The sequence below is a fragment of the Phoca vitulina genome, unplaced genomic scaffold (genome assembly GCF_004348235.1).
Source record: "Phoca vitulina isolate PV1807 unplaced genomic scaffold, GSC_HSeal_1.0 scaffold28, whole genome shotgun sequence".
NCBI classification, from domain to species: domain Eukaryota; kingdom Metazoa; phylum Chordata; class Mammalia; order Carnivora; family Phocidae; genus Phoca; species Phoca vitulina.
In genome coordinates this window covers 20,214,192-20,235,063 of record NW_022589731.1, presented here as the reverse complement: position 1 = coordinate 20,235,063, position 20,872 = coordinate 20,214,192, and the positions used below count along the sequence as shown (strand labels likewise).

At 44.9% G+C, this 20,872-nt stretch overlaps 1 protein-coding gene across 2 annotated transcripts in view; it reads left to right on the top strand.

The window, feature by feature from the left end:
* The window catches only part of FAM53B (family with sequence similarity 53 member B), a 117,926-nt gene that overhangs the window by 1,079 nt on the left and 95,975 nt on the right, over nucleotides 1–20,872 (top strand). The window contains exon 1 of one of the 2 annotated variants that reach the window (XM_032423484.1): nucleotides 13,214–13,378. The exons of the other annotated variant lie outside the window; for it this stretch is intronic. The gene's annotated coding sequence lies outside the window, so the exon portion shown is untranslated. Of the gene's footprint in view, nucleotides 1–13,213; nucleotides 13,379–20,872 lie in introns of those variants that run through there. 2 annotated transcript variants of the gene reach the window in all.

The window sequence follows — 20,872 nt, the reverse complement described above, 5'->3', positions numbered from 1 at the left end:
AGCCAGGATTCTTTGGGTCTGACTAAAACCCGTTCTCTTCCCCTAGAATATTCTGCTTCCCAGGTGCTAAGTCTCTGCCTTATTGGTGCTTAAAGTTCAGTAGGGGAACCAGGACTGGTCCAGAGAAGTTTAGTAGTTGAATTTTCAAGAGCTCTGCGGCTTCTTGTTAGTGACAGTGTTGGTCTGTGGACTGTGAGTTAGTAAGTTCCTTCACTACTTTTCTCCATCTCTCTTTTGTCCTAATCAAGAACTGAATAGTGTCATTCTTTTGTGCAAGGGTGGTGTAGGCTATATGTATATATAAGCCTTCAGAGACATGGGGACAAAGATGTTTTAGTTAGGGCTAATTTGGAAGAGAAATAGTTTATTTATTAATGTTTTTGAAGAGATATGTTAATATATGCCATTTTTCTATTTGGGCTAATATTTTCATATTGGAGCCACAATACAAATTTTAAAGTGATACAATTTTTTATGATTTTCAGCTTTTTGGGTCTGTTGAATTTTTGTTTGATAAATGTTAACTTAGTAATGAGTAAGTCTAGCATTACAATCCTTTTTCTTTTTTGTGTGTGTCTGAGTGGGGGCAGGGGGTGGAGGGAGAAGAGGGGTTTGATTTAAATCAACATTAATCAACTATTAAGATTACTACCTGCCTTGCACAAAATAACTGAAGACATTTACATTAGCTTTCAACACAAATAACATTGTTTGAAAAGCTTTAATTTTTAACATGCAAAGAGTGAGAAGTTACTTCAAAATATATGTGATTTAAACTTAAGAAAAATTGTGTTGATTTTACAAACTAGGCAAAGGATCTTAAACCACAGAAAAATAGTTTATAATTTATTGAGACGATCTGGTCTTTGTTGTTTTTTCATGTTACTGTTCCTTGATATCAAATATGATAGTAGTGTGGAAGTACTATTTTTTAGAATTTTGAGTTGTTATGTATGCTATTTTAAAGCACCACTCTAACAGAATGGGCTTTCTGTGCCACCAGACTGAGGCATTGGGTTTGATTCACTGATAGCTTGGAGCGGGCCTTTGTTGAAAAGCTCTGCAAGTCACCCTCGTGGTGGGGTATGTATGTTCCATTTGCAAAGATGGAGGATTTGGGGGAATCGTGGAGCTGTTGCTCAGGTCAGGAGAAGGGATTTGTCATCTCTCCTTATCAGTTAATCCTGCTGGAAGCCGGCCTCTCAGAGGTTGAAATTAGAACAAATGGAAGGTCCGAAAATCAAACAGTAAATTAGTATTTTCAAATAATACCACACTTTAAAAAACCAGGCTAGTAAATGGCCCCAAGTTACTGAAGCAAGTCGTAAATATGTGACTATTAAACTGAGTTTCGTTAAAGCACATGACTGTGTGGGTGACTGGAAGGAATTATACGGTTATAAAAGGGAGCAGTGAGTTATGTAGTGAGCGCTGGTTTCTCTGCATAAGGAGTTGGAATTGTAATTTTATTTCATCAAAAGACACTCTTATTTTGAGGAAACTTGTTTGAAATGCAAACGAAGTTTCTCTCCAGAGCCTGCACGCCATTGTTGCTTCTCATTACGATGTTATGAGCCGGCACTTCGCTTCTGTGTGGAGGAAGCGCGCAGGCCAGTCCGAAGGGATTTGAGGCTGAATGGGTGGGTTACACCAATTAACAAATAGAAAGTTTTCAGAACATTTTGTCTTAAGCCAGGTGCACAAGTTAGAGTTGCTTTTTGGGGCTGGCATTTATGCATATGAGAATCAAACCTGACACTACTCTTGGCAGCTTGACTGAAGCCATTTTAAAATAAGTACAAACTGTCCTTGAATTGATTTTCCCCCATTGTAGTAGCAGCAAGTTTGCCTTTCTTCTTCGTCTGTGACACGCATGCAGTTTTCTGTTATTTGGGGGGGAAGAAGGGAGGTAAACATACACAAAAGACTTTTAGTTTTTGAGTGAATAATGTGTTTCAGTTCACTTATTATTTTTAATTTTCTGTGGTTCTGTAATATAGTACTGTATGTTGGCCTTAATTCACGTTCACCCGGAATATAGTAGAAAGCTTCATTTTTAAGGAACCTGTGTTAGCCTCCAACCATTGAAATATTTTTCCCTAAATTGATATGCAAAGAAATAGAGTATCCCTGCTTATGTCAATCGACTCTGATTTATGTTTTCTTAAATAATTTTATTTTATGTATTTATGCATGCATGTATGTGTCTGTCTGCTAGTCCATAATGAAAATATATACAAATGTGAAAACTCAGTTGCTCTCCAGGCTAGCATTCTGCTGCTGTGGGGAGGCCTGGGTTTGATTTCCTGTTGTTGGCACTGTGAACTAGAGTGTACGTGCTCCAGAGACAGCTTTCTGCTTTGAAAGCAAGAGACCAAGTGTCTTGTGTTCCACAGTAGTAACCTCTTTAGCTAATTGTGTGTGTGGGGGGGTGTGTTGATGGGCTCTGAAAGGAGTCTTGTCTAGTACACTCCACTGGAAGGAGGCTGCCCATGACCTAGAGCTTGATTGTGGGAGACCAGGAGCATGGTAGGTTGAAGGACAATTGCTTAGTGGGAAAAAATTAGGAAACCCTTGTCATTTCTCTGTTAGGCAGGAAACAGAGATGTCCTTAGACGAAGGGGGAGCACATGAGCATGTTTTATTAACAGTTAATGGAAGAAAATTAATGCTAATTTATTCTTCATACACACCATGCAATTTGTTAGAAAAGTAAAAGAATAGTTTGAAATTCTTTGGTCAATTGATGGATTCCTATGTTAGGGGCATAGAAATGAAACTCAACATTAAGCAGACAAATACCCAAGCCCACAGGCTACATAAATGCTGAATAAAACCAGCTCTACAATGGAACTCTGAAAAGCGAGGGGTAAGAAGCCTAATGAATGATTGAATATGACCTTAGCAAAATCCCTGGAGTGTTGTTGAAAGATCATTCATTTCCAGCTTAGATGTCAAGATGGGCTCCAGTAACCAGGAAAAAAGAGAGCTTGAGTCGGTACTTACTGAGTTTTAAAAATCTTTACAACTCAGTGCATTAGACTAATCATTAAAAGGGCTTCTCTAACTGAATTTTGAGCTGTCACTGTGTAGACCTGTAGTTTGGGCCCAGGGAAACCAAATTAAAAAGATAGGAATAATTCGCAAGACATGAATGTATCAATATCCTGCTTTTATGGAGTAGAACTTCAAAAACTGGATGTAGAGGCTGGCCGAATGTACTTTTGTCATGCTGATACCATTGTAAGAAAGACTTACAACCAAGAGACCAATTGTGCCTTAGAGTATTTGCAAATTACTTGCCCAGTTTATTAGAGGAAGATAGGAAAAAAACCAAAATGTACTTTTTTCATTTTTAAGTGGCCCATTCTGAAGAAATGATAAATTCTTTTATGTTATATTTTAAAATATGTATTGTTATTACTGCATCAGAAAATAAGTATGTTTGTGAGTGATCTTTATTGTACATGCTATCCAGAAGCTTTGTAAGAAAAGCCAATCTAACACATTTGTTTTCCCAAATACCTAAAAATTTACACATGAACCAGGATTAGCATATCCTGGATGTTATATGAGGAGCTTAAAAAAAAATATGAAAACACTCCTGTTGAATAAGGGGACCATGAACTGTATTTCTCATTCTTCATTAACATACTTACAGATGTGAAGCTGTTTATTATTCTCTGTGACTCTAGCAGAATAGAAGTGCTGTTGGGATGGTCGCAGCTCTCCTGCTCAGGCGGTCCAAGCTCCTTGTCAAAGATGGGCGGAGTCAGGGGGAGGGAGCTAAATGGAGCAGAGAGTGGGTGCTGCTGGCGCTCGTTTTCTCCTCACCCCTCCTCTAGTATGAAAATGTCAGTCCTTTGTTCCCATCTAATTTTAGTACATCCTGGCTAAAAAAAAAAAAAAAGACGTTAGGATGCTTTCCAACCATGGAACTTGGAGGGGTGGGGTGGGCGGGGAAAGAGGAGAGGAAGGAGCAGTTTACATTCCAAATCCGTTTGCCTTTCTGCGACAGCATCTAGCCCCTATTCTGTTGATTCTGGTAATGAAATAAATTTAGATGCACTGAAGCAGCAATAATTAAGTTTTCCTTCCATGTCCTCAACAAGAAGCCTAGTTGGAGTCTGAATGGGGAAAATCATAATGTGGCATTTAATAAAACATACTGGGCTAAATTGAAGAGCTGTGTGCAAGTTTTGGAAGACAGGCCTGAAATTGTGAATGAAAAGCTGCATGTTGTCTTATTTATAAATATAACCTTTTGAGGCCCATTTGTGATTCAGCGAAACTGCTTTTATGCTGTTGTTTTGAATGAGAATAATATTTGTTGATTTTTGAGCAGCCATCATAAGCAAGGCACACAAGTCAGAGGTGTTTATTCCTTGTGGAAACCTTACAGGTGTAGAGGGAAAGCTCAGATTTCGTGAAGAGAACCAGTTGGGTCAAAGAATTGATAATATAGTTTGTTCAAGAGATAGGACTGAATTCCATATGGCTTTGTAGTTGGAAGTGCCGATTGTTATGGTTATTATTTAATTAAAAAGTAATTAACCAGGGGCGCCTGGGTGGGAAGCCTGCTTCTCCCTCTCCCACTCCCCCTGCTTGTGTTCCCTCTCTCACTGTCTCTCTGTCAAATAAATAAAATCTAAAAAAAAAAAAAAAAAAATTAACCAGATTAAGCTATGAGGGGAAATCCACATATTGGACCCCACTGTGAAATAAGCTGGTCTTTTCCAGAGGTTTGTTGCTTTAGTGCTCTGAGTTTTCCTCTTGGAATCTCTGTATGGTAAAGATGTTAGGTAGCCAGAAGTAAGAGGGATCATTTTGTTATTAAGTCCATTTGATTAATGATTTAATTTGTGACACATGCAGTATCACATTATTTTCTGAACTTGAAATTTATTTTCGTTCCTTTCATTTTATAGTAACCTAGTGTTGAAAATCTGTTAAGTAATACAGTAAATATCAAAGAGAAATGATTTTTTGGGGGGATTTGGTAGGAAAAAATGATTGGAATATAGGCAGGTCGCTTTCCTTTTCTGGGCTTCAGTTTTCCTCTGTAAAATGAGCGCGTTCAGTAGGTGATATTTAGTTTTTCTCTACCCCTGTACTAGTCAGCTTGGGCTACCATTGACTGTGTGGCTTAAACAACAGAAATTTACTTTTCATAGTCTGGAGACTGGGAAGTCCAAGGTCAAGGTGCAAACAAGGCAGGCTTCATTCTGAGGTCTCTGCTCTTGGCTTGCAGGTGGCTGCCATCCCCTTGTATGTTCACATGGCCTCCTTGTGCATGCTTACAAGGGAGAGAGTTTGGGAGCAGGCTTTCCTGTGTCTCTTCTTAGAAGGGCGATAATTCCATCAGGAGAGCCCCACCCACATGACTTCATCTAACTCCGATTACCTCCTAGAGGCCTCACTTACAAATACCATCACACTGGGGCTTAGGGCTTCAACATGTGAATTTGGGGGCAGGAAACAAACATTCAATCCAGAATACCTGCTGAAATTGATCCAAGATTTAGAGAAGGGCTTATGATTTAGGTTAGAAATACAGGTTTCCACTATATATGAGAAGTTTAAATGCTCCCATTAGCTAAATATCAGTTGTTAGGTCACTTTACCGTTCTGTTAAGTCACGGTGTCTATGTATATGAGAAATAGATGTACATATAATAAAACATTTGGAGGAAAAATCATGTATTTTTCCATCTAAAACATCTTTGCGCATTCATTGGTAAACTTTAGATTTTGGTATTGATTGTCTCTCATATATATTTTTGATAAGTTAGTTTGTATTTGTTTGACCATGTTTTATCCAAGAAACTCAGAAATTTGCATCTGATTGTTTAGTCTCCTTCAATTTTACATATAGAAAGAGATCAAGATTGGGGTCTAAGCACACACAAAGGAATCATGCTCACAGATGATCTAATTTAGAACCATAAAGTCCCAGGGCTCTGAGACCTTCTCATGCTACACAGAGACCCATGCTTGAGTAGATAGTATATGGGTCTGCCCTTCTCAGGCCTTGTAACCTCTCTGGGTTACTGTCTTTCTGTCCTCTACCTCAGGGATGCTGAAGTATGTTAAAGGTGCTGGGAAAGTGCCTAATGGATAGTAATACTTACTTAAACGTGGTTTCCCTTCAGAACCTTTCTTCAGAGCAGTTCCAGTGTAGTGGAGAGAGAAGCGGTTGTGGAGACCTTCTGTAACAGGGTCAGGAATGTTGGAAGAATTAGTGTGAAGCAGCTTAGCATGATTCCTAGCACACACCAGTCACTAGTCTTTTCTCCAAGAACTCCTTCTCCCCATTGTAGCTAATGTATTGACTTGTTGGAAATTGTATCCTTCAGTGCCACTGAGTTAATATATTCAGTTCGACTGTATTCTAAGAGTGTTTAGATGAGGGAAGAGAGGAGGAGTGGTAGATAAGTGAGTAAGAGTGAACATTGGCAACAGGTGGGCCTTCCAGAACCTCTTAAAAAATCCTACTGTGTAGCTCCTCCTTGAGTCTATAGATAGGGCTAGTGCTGAAGCACCTTTTTATTTAGCTAAGAAATGAGGATCAGAGAGAATGCCAGATTTTCACCAAATGTTCTTTATGATGTGTTTCAGCAGACTCCTTAAGAATACTCAGATTTAAGGTCATTGTCTGCTTAAGTGATAATTATTTAGTAATAAATGTAGGTATAATGGGGAAAATGTTCATGTGGATGCATTGGAATTGGTCAAGGACATGGTGCACCTTTCTTCATTAGGTCTGCATACTAAGGCATTATTTCCAGTGACATGAAACAAGGGAACTATGAGCAGGTCCCTTAACTAACCATGCATTAGGTTTAATGAAAACCGAGTTGGATTTGGGTTTTCCTGGGCATTTAGGAAACAGTGGGCTAAGATTTTATCATTGATTTCCACCTTTGCATCATCTAGATTTGATTTCTTTGATTAGTGAATCATACTTATTTTCCTTGTTTTAAGTTGAGTTAACGGTGCCATTCACAGTGACATTTCAAAGTTTGATGTTGGATAATACTTTAAATAGTTTATCTGATTTGACCTTAGTTTATACTGGAACTGACAGTATCGTATATAATTTACAGTGAATCAGTTGTTTATCCTAGTCTAGAAAACATTTGATTTTCAGATTTGTTTATTTAACCTTTTTATTGGTGGTTAAGTGACTATCTCAGTGCCTGGGCTGCTTAGTGTGACTGGAGAAATGCTGGCCAGAGCAGTGTCACTTTCTCTGGTCAGCCTCAAAGAGCTTAAGTCTTTGAACTATTTTTATTTTTATTTTTATTTTTTTAAAGATTTTATTTATTTATTCATGAGAGACAGAGAGAGAGAGAGAGGCAGAGGGAGAAGCAGGCTCCCAAGGAGCAGGGAGCCCGATGCGGGACTCGATCCCGGGTCTCTGGGATCATGACCTGAGCCGAAGGCAGACGCTTAACCATCTGAGCCACCCAGGCGCCCCTTTGAACTATTTTTAAAAAGTTCTATAGATGGGGCGCCTTGGTGGCTCCGTTGTTGAGCGGCTGCCTTCAGCTCAGGTCATGATCCCAGGGTCCTGGGATCGAGCCCCGCATCGGGCTCCCTGCTCGGCGGGAAGCCTGCTTCTCCCTCTCCTGCTCCCCCTGCTTGTGTTCCCTGTCTGGCTGTGTCTCTGTCAAATAAATAAATAAAAAATCTTAAAAAAAAAAAAAAAAAGTTCTACAGGGATGAGGTCGATAGATGATAATGTATGTCCGTAGGATAGTTTACTAAAATTAGGTAGTTTAATAGTACTATGGTTAAGTAACCTGGTTTTGATCAAGATTTTTGTTTGTTTTGTTTCTTTGTGAAAGTTAAGAGAAGCTGTAAAGTAGTATTTAAAATAGTAAGCTGACTTCTCATATCAGTTCTTCTCTGTTTCAGATCAGGTGCAGGGTATGTGCATACAAAATAGGCAAGGCTAGTCCCTCAGAAACAGTAATGAGTACAATAAAACAAAACGTCTTTGCTTTTGGTTAAAATAGAAGATTGACAAACTGCTGAGTGGAGTTAAGAAGTTCACAGACTAACATACCATGTAGGGCACATGTTCTTTTCACACTGCTCCCAGGGATGTTCTACCCTTTGGAGCCAGAGACTGATTTTTTTTCTTGATATTTTAAATCCAAAGGATTCAGTCTTTAGATTGGGTATTCAAACTCTGTGAAATCACAAACTGTATGTAGTTTCACAGTTTCCTTTCTACCTAATGAAAATGAAATTCAGTCTGTTTAATTTTTATGGGGATAGGCAGGATGGCAGTAGCTTTGAGCGTATCACTAGGGATGAGTTAAAAATAGATTCTTCTTGAGGCAGTGACTTATATGGTAGATAGTTGACAGGAGAGAAAAATTAAGTTAAATTTTGGGCTTGTATCGTAAATACTAAATCTGAATTCCACTTAAGGATATATAAGAAAAAAATTGAAATGGTTTTCATTTGAAGATGATAGCATAAACATTTAGTGTGGGTGTGCTCTTGAAATATTTTCTAGATAAAACTTAATGTGTAACAATATGAAAATATTGTAACTTGTTTTTAGTTACGTATTTGGTGGAGTAACTGAGGCCAGGCTAGGTTATAGGTGACTAACCATGTTAATAGTGACATTAGAGTACTTCAGCTCAGATCATAAATAGATCGGGGAAAGGTCAAGAATGAATTATGCTTTTCAGTGTTACTAATAAAATAGTAAAATAGGTTTGATAAGTTTTACATACACCAGTAACTTTGACAGTAGATTGTGAAAAGCCTTCATTATACTTACTTTTGCTTATTTACCATGCATAAACTTTTCAATGTCAGTTTTTTTCATGTTTGTGTTTTCTGGTAGCACATAACACCAATAGCTACTATTAACTTGCCAAAAAAAAAGGAAAAAAAAATAGCAAATTGAAATAAGTTTTAACTGTTGCTCTGTTCTTTTTAGCTTACATTACCCAGTGTTCTTCCATCCAGTGAGTTGCAAGCGTGACATTTGCTGTGTTTTCAGCACCTGCCAACTTGGAAACCAGGGTTTGTGCTCAGGACTTAGGCTTACAACCCACACTTTGTGGTGCACAATGCTGTCCCAGCTGGCAGGCTTCGTACCTCAATGGTGCTAGACGTTTGGTTACAAAGCTGGGCCGATTCACGTGCACTGATTTCAATAGGCATTCCGCTTCAGGCTGCTTTCAACTCTCATTTTGTATCAAAGGAGTTAGATTGGTATCATTAAATTCACTGCCATGGTTATTTTTCAATGAAAATAAATTTGTTTTCTTTAGTTCTTGAATCAAAAAGTAACTGTCTTCAAGAATCAAAGTACCTCTTAAAAAAGATATGCGCATAGATATGGGAGATACCCCTCTCTCTCCCTCTGTGTAGATATATCTGTCTATATGGAAGAGATGCCAGCCGGAGCTATAATTCATTTTCATCAGTGGAAAGGTTTCAGAACACAATATAAAAAGGACAGAAAGGGAAGAACAGAAGGATTAGTGTGTTATCACAATGCTTATGTAGGTAGGGCTGTTGGTTGTAGCTGGCTCATAGGTGTGGGAACAATTGTAGAACTTATTTTTCTGAATAAGATCTATGTAAGAAAATTGTTCCTATAGTAGATTCAGATTTTTGGCTTTCATCTATAACCAAAAACTTTACATATTATTCAAAGAAATGTATTTTGCTAACTTGTTGTCTTTCAGTAGCCAATTTCTTTGAAAGTGGTTCAGGTGGACTTGGTCATGTCTGTCTTCCCATCATCTGTTATAAGCAATTTTAAAAGCTTTTGCTTTATAAAAGATCTTTTCAGTTTTAGAAAGGACGGTGTGAAATGTGAATGACTGGCTTTTAATACAACAGTTGTGACAGAGGCAGTGGCTTTTGGAAGCTGAATAAAGGGGTTAATACACACATCTGCATACTGTGCTGTTGGGTCCAATGTGTAACAAGTTTGATGTTTGTTTCACTCACTTTATTCTAAAAAGAATACTATGTTACTCTCAGAGACAAACTAGTTTATCACTTTTTAGCGGTGAACTCTTTACAGCCATAGGCACACATAGGTTTGTTGGGTAAAACTGAACAACATTGACTGGTACTTGCTAAGACTTCAAAGCTTAGCTCCTTGTTGCTTGAATATCCCATTAATCTGGTTCTAAAGGCACAAAAATAAAACACCCACTAACTACTAGGACACTCCTAGTGCGAATTAAAACCCAACCTTTACCCTCCTCTGCACAAATGTGCTTAGGTGAATACTTGATTAGCTTGTTGATACAAGTTATAGTTGGTTACACCCTTTCTTAATAAAATACACCCTTATTGTCTTCTATTGCTTAAGAGCTTTACGCTTGGAAAAGGGGAACTCTCTAGTATAGAGTGATCCTCAGTTTAAATTCTCCCAGGCAGTTTTGAGTAGACATGATGCGTGCCATGTACACAAGCATTCCTCCATTTGGTGTGTCTGCTTTGAGCGGGGCCAGGAGGGCCAGTATTGCTGTGCTTTATCCCTGGGTTTCACACGCTGGTCTTGCAGTGAGACTGTATGTAATCCCTACATTTTATATTTCCCACTTGTTCATGGTTTACCCAAGTTAGTGTTGTTGATCAATGATAATGGAAAAGTTACAAGTGATCATTTTTGGATTATTTATGGATTTATTCCTAAACTGGCTTATGAATTTGTGTTTAGGTGCCTGGTTGTGCTCTAAATCTGGTTTTGATTTGGCTTTGACCTTTAAGGATTGAACAAAGGTAGACAGCTTAGCCCCCCATCCCCCGATTACAGCTTACATTGTTTTACATCCAGAGTGGGACTGAGTTTATATTTGTTCTTCTGAATTGAGCAAAACTTTCATATACAACCTTTTGGGTAGGACTTTTTAAATAATAAATAACTATGTAGCATAGCCCTAAAAAGTGGGGGTATTTTACCTTTTTTTTTTTTTTAATTTATTTATTTGAGAGAGAGAGAGAGAGAGCAAGCGAGCATGACGGGGGGAGGATCAGAAGGAGAAGCAGACTCCCCGCTGAGCAGGGAGCCCGATGCGGGACTCGATCCTGGGAGTAACAGGATCATGACCTGAGCCAAAGGCAGTCGCTCAACTGACTGAGCCACCAGGCGCCCTAAAGTGGGGGTGTTTTAGATCTTATAGAACTTACTGCATAATGTGGGAAGAACCACATAATATGGAAAGTTAAGTGACACAGGCCTTAATGTATATATTTTTTAGCCTCTGGAGATTCAGATTAAATACATGAGAAATAGCCATTCATTGGTTAGTAGCACAACTCCTTAAGCAGGTATTTTAGTTCTGTGCACTTGCAAGAAAGCCTCAGAACCAGAAAAACAGGCTGCTTTAGGTTGGAAAGGAGGCGTTGCAGCAAAGAGCTTGCCATAACCACAATCCTTGGAATTTTGTGAATCTAAAATCATCCTGAAAGCAACCAGAATCATGGTTGCAATAATGGTCTCCAGGCTCTGGACAAGCCCCCCACCCCCCACCCCCTGCATTTTGTTTTCTCCATTGACCCGATGAACTGGTAATTGTAGGAATAAGCTGAATGTTTGCCAGCAGGAGTCACTCTAGGCTTCCTAATAAAAAGTAAATTAAACTATGTTCTTAAAAGCTCTAAAAGGCCGTGGTGACACGTGATAAGATGGCATTAGGGAAGTGTTAGCAGCATTCTCAAATTATCCCTTGTGCCTTTCTTTGTCTAACTTAGGGAGACTTGGTTCTCGTTCCTTTCAAAATTGGCCCTTGGTAAATTCTTCTAAAGCAGTGTTTATGGATAAGGATATCAGTATCTTAGCATTCTGCCTATTAGCTCATTTTGGTTTTTGTAGGATGAATTGGTTATATCCCACATCATCTATTTGAATGAATAGACACACATCCTTCTCCTGATGGTTGTTCATCCTAATCGTGCAGAAGAAATCACTGGAGCTGTAGCTGGTGTGAAAGATGTTAGCTCATGGTTTTCTGAAAAAGAACGGGTCCAGTGTGATGGGAAACTGAAATATTGCAGCGATAGCCATGAAATATAATAGTTTCCCAAGTGCATACAAGCTCAAGAAGTTAATTGTTCATTTATGTTTGATACTGGAATTGAAACATTGGATTAAAACCAATTAAATGTTCCTAGAAGCAACAGAAAAAGTTTCCTGATTTATGAATAGGACCATTCAAACGGCGCAGACACAATCCATGTAAAGTAATGAGGTGTTTTGTATTTTTGGCAAAGGAGAACACAAAACAGGCATAGGGGAGTTCTTTTAAAAAAAAAAAAAACCTCTTTAAAAAATCTCTTTGGATACAAGGTCAATAAAATAACATACACTAGTAGGACGGAGTAATGGGAAATCTAGGGCTTCACTTCACAAGGAAAACAGTCCCCCTCCCCCAGGTGAGCAGTACAATGAAAATACTCTGCTTATTCTATCAGGGTTACATTCCTGAACTTAAGTCAACATCCTAAGTTACAGAACGAAACATGCTCTGCGTCTGCTTAGCAACCACAAATCCTTCCTTCACCAGTTGCATATATTTTGCATGTGGCTTCTGAAGTACACATTCCTTTATTTCGATCAGTAGGGACACTAGCGTTTTATTTTCCCAAAGTGTGACATCGCTAACACAGCCCCCCCATCCTCTGCTGCCCAGCACGCCACCGAAATGATCGTTTCTTTGAAACCTCAAAACCCAACAACCCGGAAGCTGGACGTCTGAAGTCCACGCGGCCCAGGGTTTTTGCCCCGGTTCCTGCGGGGGGCGGGGGAAGACACCCGCGGGACCCCTGGCTCCGGGCCCGGGCAGCCGCGGGGGTGGTGGCCGCGGCGGCGCGGCCCGGATCCGGGGCCACTTCCCGCGTCCCGGGGCCTCGCAGGCGCGAGCTCGGCGAGCGGCGCGCGGCTCAGCTCGCAGGACGCCCTCTAGCCCCGCCGGCGGCGCGCCGCGACCCCCCCACTCTCCGCCCACCGGCGGCTGCGCGCACTGCACACTCGCCCGCCGCTGCCGCCGCCGCCGCACGCCGCCCGGCTCCTGCACGCCGCCGCCGCCGCCGAGCGCCAGGGCCCCGCGACGCCGCCGCCAGAGCGCCCGACCCAACGACACACAGCCGCGGTCGGGCGGCCCGCGGCGGCGGCGGGCGCGGCGGGCGCGGGCGGCCTGGCCCGGGCCGGTTAAAGGGACGAGTTGCAAACAGTTCAGGAAGTGACAAGTCGATTTCCTCCTCCCTGGGAGCCGCTCGGTACAAAGCGCTCGGCGCCGGCAGGAGAGCGTGCGCGCGGCGGACGCGCGGCGGGCAGCCCGGACGACTTGGCGAGCGCCGGCGGCGACGGCGCACCCCGCCGCGCACAGTAAGCGACCCCGGGCTGCGAGGCGGCGGTGGCGGTGGCGGCAGGGGGGCTGGTCCCGAGCGGTGGTCCCTGCCTTGTGCGCCGCAGCCGCTGGCTGGAGGGACCCCTCTTCGCGCGTGTGCTGGGCTTGCCGTTTTGGTTTTTATTATTATTATTATTTTTAAAAAATATTTTACTGGTTTTCTTTTTTTCTGCCTTGTTTCGCGTTGGGTGGGGTGGTTTCTTGGGGCGCTGAGTGTCGCCCCTGGTGCAGGCGTGAGACTTGTCAGAGCGCAGCCAGGGGAAAGAGCCAGCCCGGCCCCTGCAGAAAAGTCTGTGCTTCCCCGGGGCGGGTGCAGGGACGGCTGCGCCGGGGGGTGTGCTCCTCTCCGCGTCTCAACTTGAGTCCTGGCTCGCGGCAGCGGCGAAGGCGCCAGGACCCGGGGACCCGGGCGCCCCGGCTCGCCCCGAAGTTCCTGCACCGTTTGCAGACAACTCTTTTGTTCGCGGAAGTTTGCGTCCGGGATGCGGGCGCACGGCGGCGGGCTCCGCGGCTGCTGGACCGGCCGGGGCGGTCGCACTAGGGGTGAGGGGGCCTTCTGCCCCGGGCGGGGGAAGCCCGCAGGGTGGCGGCGGCGGGGGCTTGCGGAGTGGGGGCGCCGGCGTGGCTTTGCACATGGCGAGAAGGGCCGTCCGGCACGGGCACACTGGTCGAGTCACATTTTTGCCAGTCCTTGATTTGCAAGCCTGTGGGAGTCAGCTTTCCCGCTGGGAGTTTCTCTTAGTGGGGCAGGGACGAAGGCGGCCAGGACACCCAGAGTCCGGGGAGGGCCCTCGGTTTGCGTTGCCCCAAGGGGCTTCTCGGGCACCCCCCAGCTCCCCACCCCGCCCGCAGACTTGGGGAACAATGCTCGTGGCGCGGGACAGAGCGGCGGAGCACCGGCGAGTCGCGCGAGCTAGCTTGCTCGGGTCCCTCGCCCCCGGAAGCCCCCTGAAGCCGGGCTCCCTCCATCTGACCGCCGGGGTTCATTAACACGTACTGTACTTCGTACGTTGGTGAACAAAGAACAGCTCTTTGCAGCATTTGATGAATGGGATTCTGCCTCCTATAGGCCACACTCTGAGTCTTCTACACGTTACAGCCTCGGGACTCGGTGGTGTTGGGCGAGTGGCCCCTCCGGTGGGCTGCATTGCGGTCCCGGGACCCTGGGGCAGGGCATTGGTGGTGCCGCCGCCGCTGCGCTCGCCTTGCCGGAGCGGGTGCGGATGGAGCCAGGCTGAGGGTTGTTCAACAGGAACAAATGTTTGTTGAATTGTTGGATGGCGGAGACAAGGGACTGTTTTCTATTGACTGCTGCAGGAGTTGGAATGGCATTGTTTATTGGCCTGGGAAGCCAGGCAAGCGTCTTGTGCTGCTTACAACGTATTAGCAGACTTCCAAATGACAAACTAACATATGTGTTCCCAGCGCTTCCCACAGGCTGGAAGGGGATCCCTCCTTGCTCCAGATCCTAGACTTGGTTGGAAGATGCCACCCGCTCTGAGGACTTGGGAAGGAGTGAAGTTAGCAGACGGGGTGAAACTCACTGTTGCTGATTTGGCCAGGTTTTAGTTTCATTTTAATTTATCCACTTAGCAGTAATTTGTCTCAGTTACACTTTTGATACTGAATTGCAGATCTGTGGGGTTTGGGTCCTCTCCCCCCACCCCCCCCAGCTCTGGACAGCCAGATAAACAGTAAACAATTATTTGTCCGCATTGATAGGCCTGTGTTAGTGGGAGAAGATTTGGGTTTTAAGTTCAGGACTGGTGGCCCTTGACCCCGTGTCTGCCCTTAGCTAGGATCTGGATGCTGCCAGCCATCCTGCAGATCCAGGAGCGGCCGATCCAGCTCCTGGACTGTTGTTCCAGTCTAGAAAAGGAAGGAGAGGCTTGGGGCAGGTCTGGTTTTTTTTGCCCCTGAATGCCCCTCCAGAGAACAAGGTGGTTTTAAGACCAGTTCAAATCATTTTGGCCAAGGACTCACTATTTTCCCCTGAGAAGGTAATATTGATGTGCAACCATTTTAACCTTGAAGACAAGTTTTAAATAAAAAAGCTGCAGAAGTGGACTCGAATTCCTAAGGCTGGCAGGACAAGTAGAGCATTCCATGATTGTGATTGATAACGTTTGTAGTCCGTTTCTCCCTTCTGTTTTCAATTTAGGGTATGTCGCGCCTCTAGTAGCATTTTGGAAGTTCACAAAGTTCTTCTAGGAAGAGCTTTAAGATGCCTTATTGTCGTCCTGGTGGATCTACTTCATTGACATTTTATGGGAAGCCCTGTCCGGCATTTCTGAGGCTCTTTCTCTCCATACCTTTCATCTTTCCCTGTCCCCCTATTGGTTCCTTCACTGTGCCCTGGCCTCCATCTCCCCAGTTCTCTGGAAGCCTAATGGGCTGGGTGTCCTTTAAGCGGGTTCAGGGGGCAGGCGCCTGACCCATGGTGAAGCTCGGAAGAGGCCAGCCAGCTCTCTTCCCCTGCAGTAGACTGGGAAGGAGGGAGCCTTGTACACCCCGGGAGCTGTCAGCAGAGGACGCCTCGGACAGGCTGGTGGGGTACCTGTGCAGTGCTCTTTAAACAGGATGCCCTTCTCCCCCCCCCTGCCTGTTGCAGCGGGCCCTGAAGACTGAGCGCTGGACCCACTGGCCGATGGTTGAGTTGATGTTTTATCCGGGCGAGTGTGACTTTCTTGAACTGCATACTGTACGGAAACTTTTTGTTCTCGCCCTTAAAAAAGCCTGAAATAAGCAAATACTCAGACCAGCACAACTGCCATCATTACCCCCCCCCCCCACCACACACACCTCGCTGATGTGTAATAAAAGAAACCTGCAGGCATAATTTGTTATGTAATATGCTGATAATACAAGTTTTGGTTTTAGATGGAAACCAGATGTGGAGGGGCTCTCTTTAATTGATCCAGCAAGGGGGACACGTTAATAGATTAACTAGCCCTTGTAACCCCCAAAGGTGAGTGTTGTTGTTGTTTGTTTGTTTTTTTTGACGTGAGGGGAGAATCCTAAACCTGGGGCTTTTTTGAGGGTGGGTTTTGTGGTTTCTTTTCTTTCTTTTTTTTTTTTTTTTTTTTTTTTTGCCTCTCAGCTTCTTGCTTTGCTGCAGCTGTCCTTTTTGTCAGACTCTTCCTCTCTTGAAAGAACCGGTTTGTTGCCAACATGAAGCACATGGCCGGGTCTGGCTGGGCTCAGCGCAGCTTAACTCTGCTGGGCTCCACGCCCCCCCTCGCCTTGTCCAGCTGCTGCCCTGTCCTCCACCCTATAAAACAGGGCCTGGCCGAGGGACTTGCGTGCTGCTAGGAATGTTGACTGGCCTCCCTTAGCTCCTTTCTGAAATGTCTGATCATCCAGGGAGAGAGTTGCTGTTTAAACTTGCCCCATGAATACACTTTCCAAAATCATTGACTCTCCTTCTCTGATTAATTTCTGTGTTTGTTTCCTGCCTGACTTTACGAGGGTTCTTTCTACATGGCTGAGTCACCTTTATTATGGCCCAGGGTCGGGGACTGCACTGTAATAGCTGACCCCATTAACAGCAGTTTCATTGCGTGCTGGGATGTGAGCTCTGGAAACAAACCCAGAGGCTTAGATACGCTGATGTGCCCAGAGACTTGCTTAGAAAATTTTTGTTTTAGCGCAGTTTACATTAACATGATTAATGACCGCGCCACTGAAAAGTCTATATTCAAAAGCAATTTACCGTTCCCTAGGGTTCTTCTTATGGTGAAGTAATTTTCTTTGCCAAACAACTTTGTTTTAAGGTAATTTCTTCTTTGATGTTTAATCCAAACCTCCTGTTTGGATCAAGGCTTGGGCTTCAAAAATTGTGGGTTGTGGTTTTGGTGGTGCCTGTCTTAACCTTCCCGAACTTGGGTCGGAGGGCACCCGGATTCTTGATTTAAGAAAGCCCTCTGAGAGCCTGAGCGGTGGCAGGGTCGGTGCTGTGCTGGTCAGGACGGGAGGAAATCTTGCCGGGGAAACTTGGCTTCAGGATGTCTTGGAGGAGGGATGTAAGGAGGCTGGAGCCGAGGACAAGATTTTTTTTTTTTTTCTTCCTTGCATCGACTGGAGATACTTGAGCTTTTTCAAAAAACAGAGACGTCCTTGCTGTAGCCACCTCCTCCTCCTTTTTTTCTTTTCTTTTTTTTTTGTTAAATGTGGGTGATTGAGAGGGGAAATGCTGATGGGTGGGTCTGAAAGCAGCCTTAGGAACCCGAGAAAATAAAAACACATTTGAAGGACTCTGGAAGATTTTGCATTTCAAAGGGTCTACCTTGTAGAATTTCACATCACGTCAGGGGTTATGGAGAAGTGTGACAGGCACCCCCGCTTCGTTAACGGTCCTGCCCCTCTCCTGCTGTGGGGGCTGCAGGGGAAGCTGTCTTTTGCAGGGGGGTGGGGTGGGGGCCGTTGGGCCAGACTGCGCAGGAATATCTCGGAAACAACAGTGCTCCTTCGGCATCTGTAGTCCCTGGAGGGACTTTTTCCATGGGGCCACTCTCAGGAGGTAAAAGCAAATCATGTTGCTAAACAGCCCATTTGATCCCAGAATGCAGGGGCAGGCCAGCTCCTGACCACTCTTGCTCTTTTCCTTCGCCCGTGAAACAAAGACACAGATTCTCCTTCCGCACTGGCATAATGTGGTTCCCTAGTTCCCAAGATTCAGGACCATGAAAAGTTGGGCGCAGCAGGCTTCAGCCGAAATGGGTGTGGATTGTTCAAAGAATAATAGCAGTGCCCACTGGTTATTGAAGGCCCACCCTGGGCCAGGGGCTTTGCATACACGCTCTAATTGTCAAAGCATTCCTGCAGTTACAGCTCAAGAAATGGAGCCTCGGAGAGGCCAAGTAACTGGCCTAAGGCCACACAGCTGCAAGGCCAAGAGGCTAGTAGTTCTGCCCGGGTCTGTCTCGCTTCAGAGCCCGGTGGTTTTGCACACACATGCTATGGGTTGATGTGTTCGAAAGTTAGAGGCACTAGGTTCTGTTTTATCTCAAAGCATAAATTTTGTTTAGTCTTGTTAACACCATGGGGAAACTTAGAAATTTTGACTGCCTGTTTCCCTTGCTCTTCCTTTTTCCTACAGCTTTAAAAAAGATTTTTTTTTTTTAAAGGAGTGCTTGGATTCTAGATCTACTGTAGGACCAAAGGCAGTGCCTCGGTTGGGAAGATGGAGATGTTTTGCTTCATCCTTACAGAAGACAGATTCACAAGAAAATATAATTATTCCTGGCGACCTTCTAGGGGAAATGGGAAATAAATCTGGCAGCCCAGAAGAAGCATCCCTATTTATTCAGATTCCATTTTCCATTCAAAGATGTTGTTAAAAGGGTTCCAGTGTATTTTTTTTTGCATTTATGATTCAGATCTCTCAAAGTAAATCATTTTGTGGTGCTTGCCACCCCAGGTTTGTGTAATATCACTTTTTGTTTACATGCCTCAAGTAATCAAATAACTAAACACAATTGTACAGCTTCCAGTGTGTGGGAACGTGGTACGCCCCAGTCGGGGCTGGGCAGAGGCCCCGCATTCTGTCTCAGACAGATGGCTCTTTGCAGGTTGAACCTGGTTTGGGGGTGGAGGTGGGGGGTGGCGTGAGGATACCTATCTCCAGCAAGGCCTGCCTGGCTGTATCTCCTGCCCTTTCTGCTCCTAAAGAGTTTGTGGGAGACGGCTGGGGTCTCTGTGCTGAGATTCTAGACTCTAGAGCAGTTGTTCTCCACCTTGGCTGCACATTAGAATCACCTGGAGAGGTTTAAAAAAAAATAAAAGCCAATGCCCAGGCTTCATCCAGGACCAGTTATATCAGAATCCTGGAAAGAAGGGGTAGGACTCAGCATTGGTATTTTTAAAGCTTCTGAGTTGATCCTGTTGTGCATCCAGGACTGAGGAATGAGGGCTGGAATAGACCCCATGCATACCTCGCTTCCTCAGGGACCTTCCTCTTCAGGAGTGGAATAAACCTACTGGAATTTTCCATTGTTGTCATGTCTCAGTGCAGGAGGATCTGAAAGGTACTCACCTCTGGGCGAAGTGCCTGCTGGAGACATCATCCAGGTAGTTTCTATTTCTGCTGGGCTAGGTCTTGGGCGTGCCTCCCTGCCCAGGATTTGGTACAGCCCCTCTGAGCCACCTTTTTTCTGGAACGGAGAGGGCAGGTTTTATTCATCTTGTTGCCTCAGGATAGTTCTCAGGCACGGCCCTGTCTCCCCACCATCTTGCTGGTCTTTTCAGCTTCTTGTCCCTTCTGCAGGCTTGACACTTGGTATCCCTCTGGGGTTCAGGGGAAGGAAGACGCAGTTTGGGTCCCGGCCATGTCTTGGTGATTCTGAGTGAGCAGTGATTCCTTTTCACCTGGGTCTGCAGCGACTGTCACACTGTCCAGCCACCTGGTTGTATCCGACTGCTCGGAACCTGTCCTCTTGCCCGCATGCTTGGGATTAGGTGTCGTGGAATTATGTTTAGAATGACCAGGGCTGTAGAGAGCATGAGCTTCTCTGGCCTGCTTATCTTACAGAGGAGAAATTCCCCCGCAGAGGTGCGGTGACTTTGCCAAGGCCACACAGCCGGTGCACAGAGGAACCAGAACCTTTGTCTTCTGAGTCCCCTGCTCCAGCGTCGTGTTTTCTGCGGAGAGACGACTCTGAGACGCAGTCTTGCTTGCAGGACAGTGTGCTGTAGGCAGCACAGACCGGCAGGCAACGGAGTCACTGTTCAGAGCCCTTCCGGCTGGTGAAACGTGCCATCCGTCGCCCTCGGTCCACTTCAGCAGTCCGACCCAATTTTTACCCCCTCCCCTGATGCATGCTCAGCAGGGATTCCTTAGGTTGCTGAGTGTAGCCTCACTAAACCTCCAGCGGGGGAAATTGAGTCCCAGTGGAAAGTACTGAAACCTTGAGCTTGATGAAGAGGCTGTTGGTTTCTTGGCCAAGGTTTGTCCACCTGCTCTTCTCTTCTGTGCCTTGGCTGGTGGTGGTAAATAAGGGCCCTTTCTCCTCTGCTGGGAGTTGGGCTTGGGCCTAATGAGGTGGGGGAGAGGGGGGTGGTATTATTTTCTCCAGGCATTCATTTCCCAGGCGTTGATTGGGCACCTGCTGAGCGTCCCGAGTGGGGCTGGGCACTTGACTTCATTAGTTCATTTAATCCTCAGCGCAGCATAGATGGCTGAGGAACCTGCTCCATCCGTTGCTGGAAACACTGCCGCTCGGAGCAATTACTCGCCCGGAGTGAGTGGGGACGGTGGAATTTGAGCTCATTCTGGCTGGCTTCAGTCCTATATTCTTGCCGCCATGCCATGCTCACTCTTCCTCCAGCGCCTGCCTTAGTGGAAAGGTGATGCAGATCCTGCTAAAAGCAGGGTGCATCGTCCGGGGTGGGGGGCAGCGTGCCCTGGGCATTATTGCCGGGGCACCGTGCTGCTGCTTCCACGAGGGGCTTGGGTGGCCATGCCACAGAGCCTG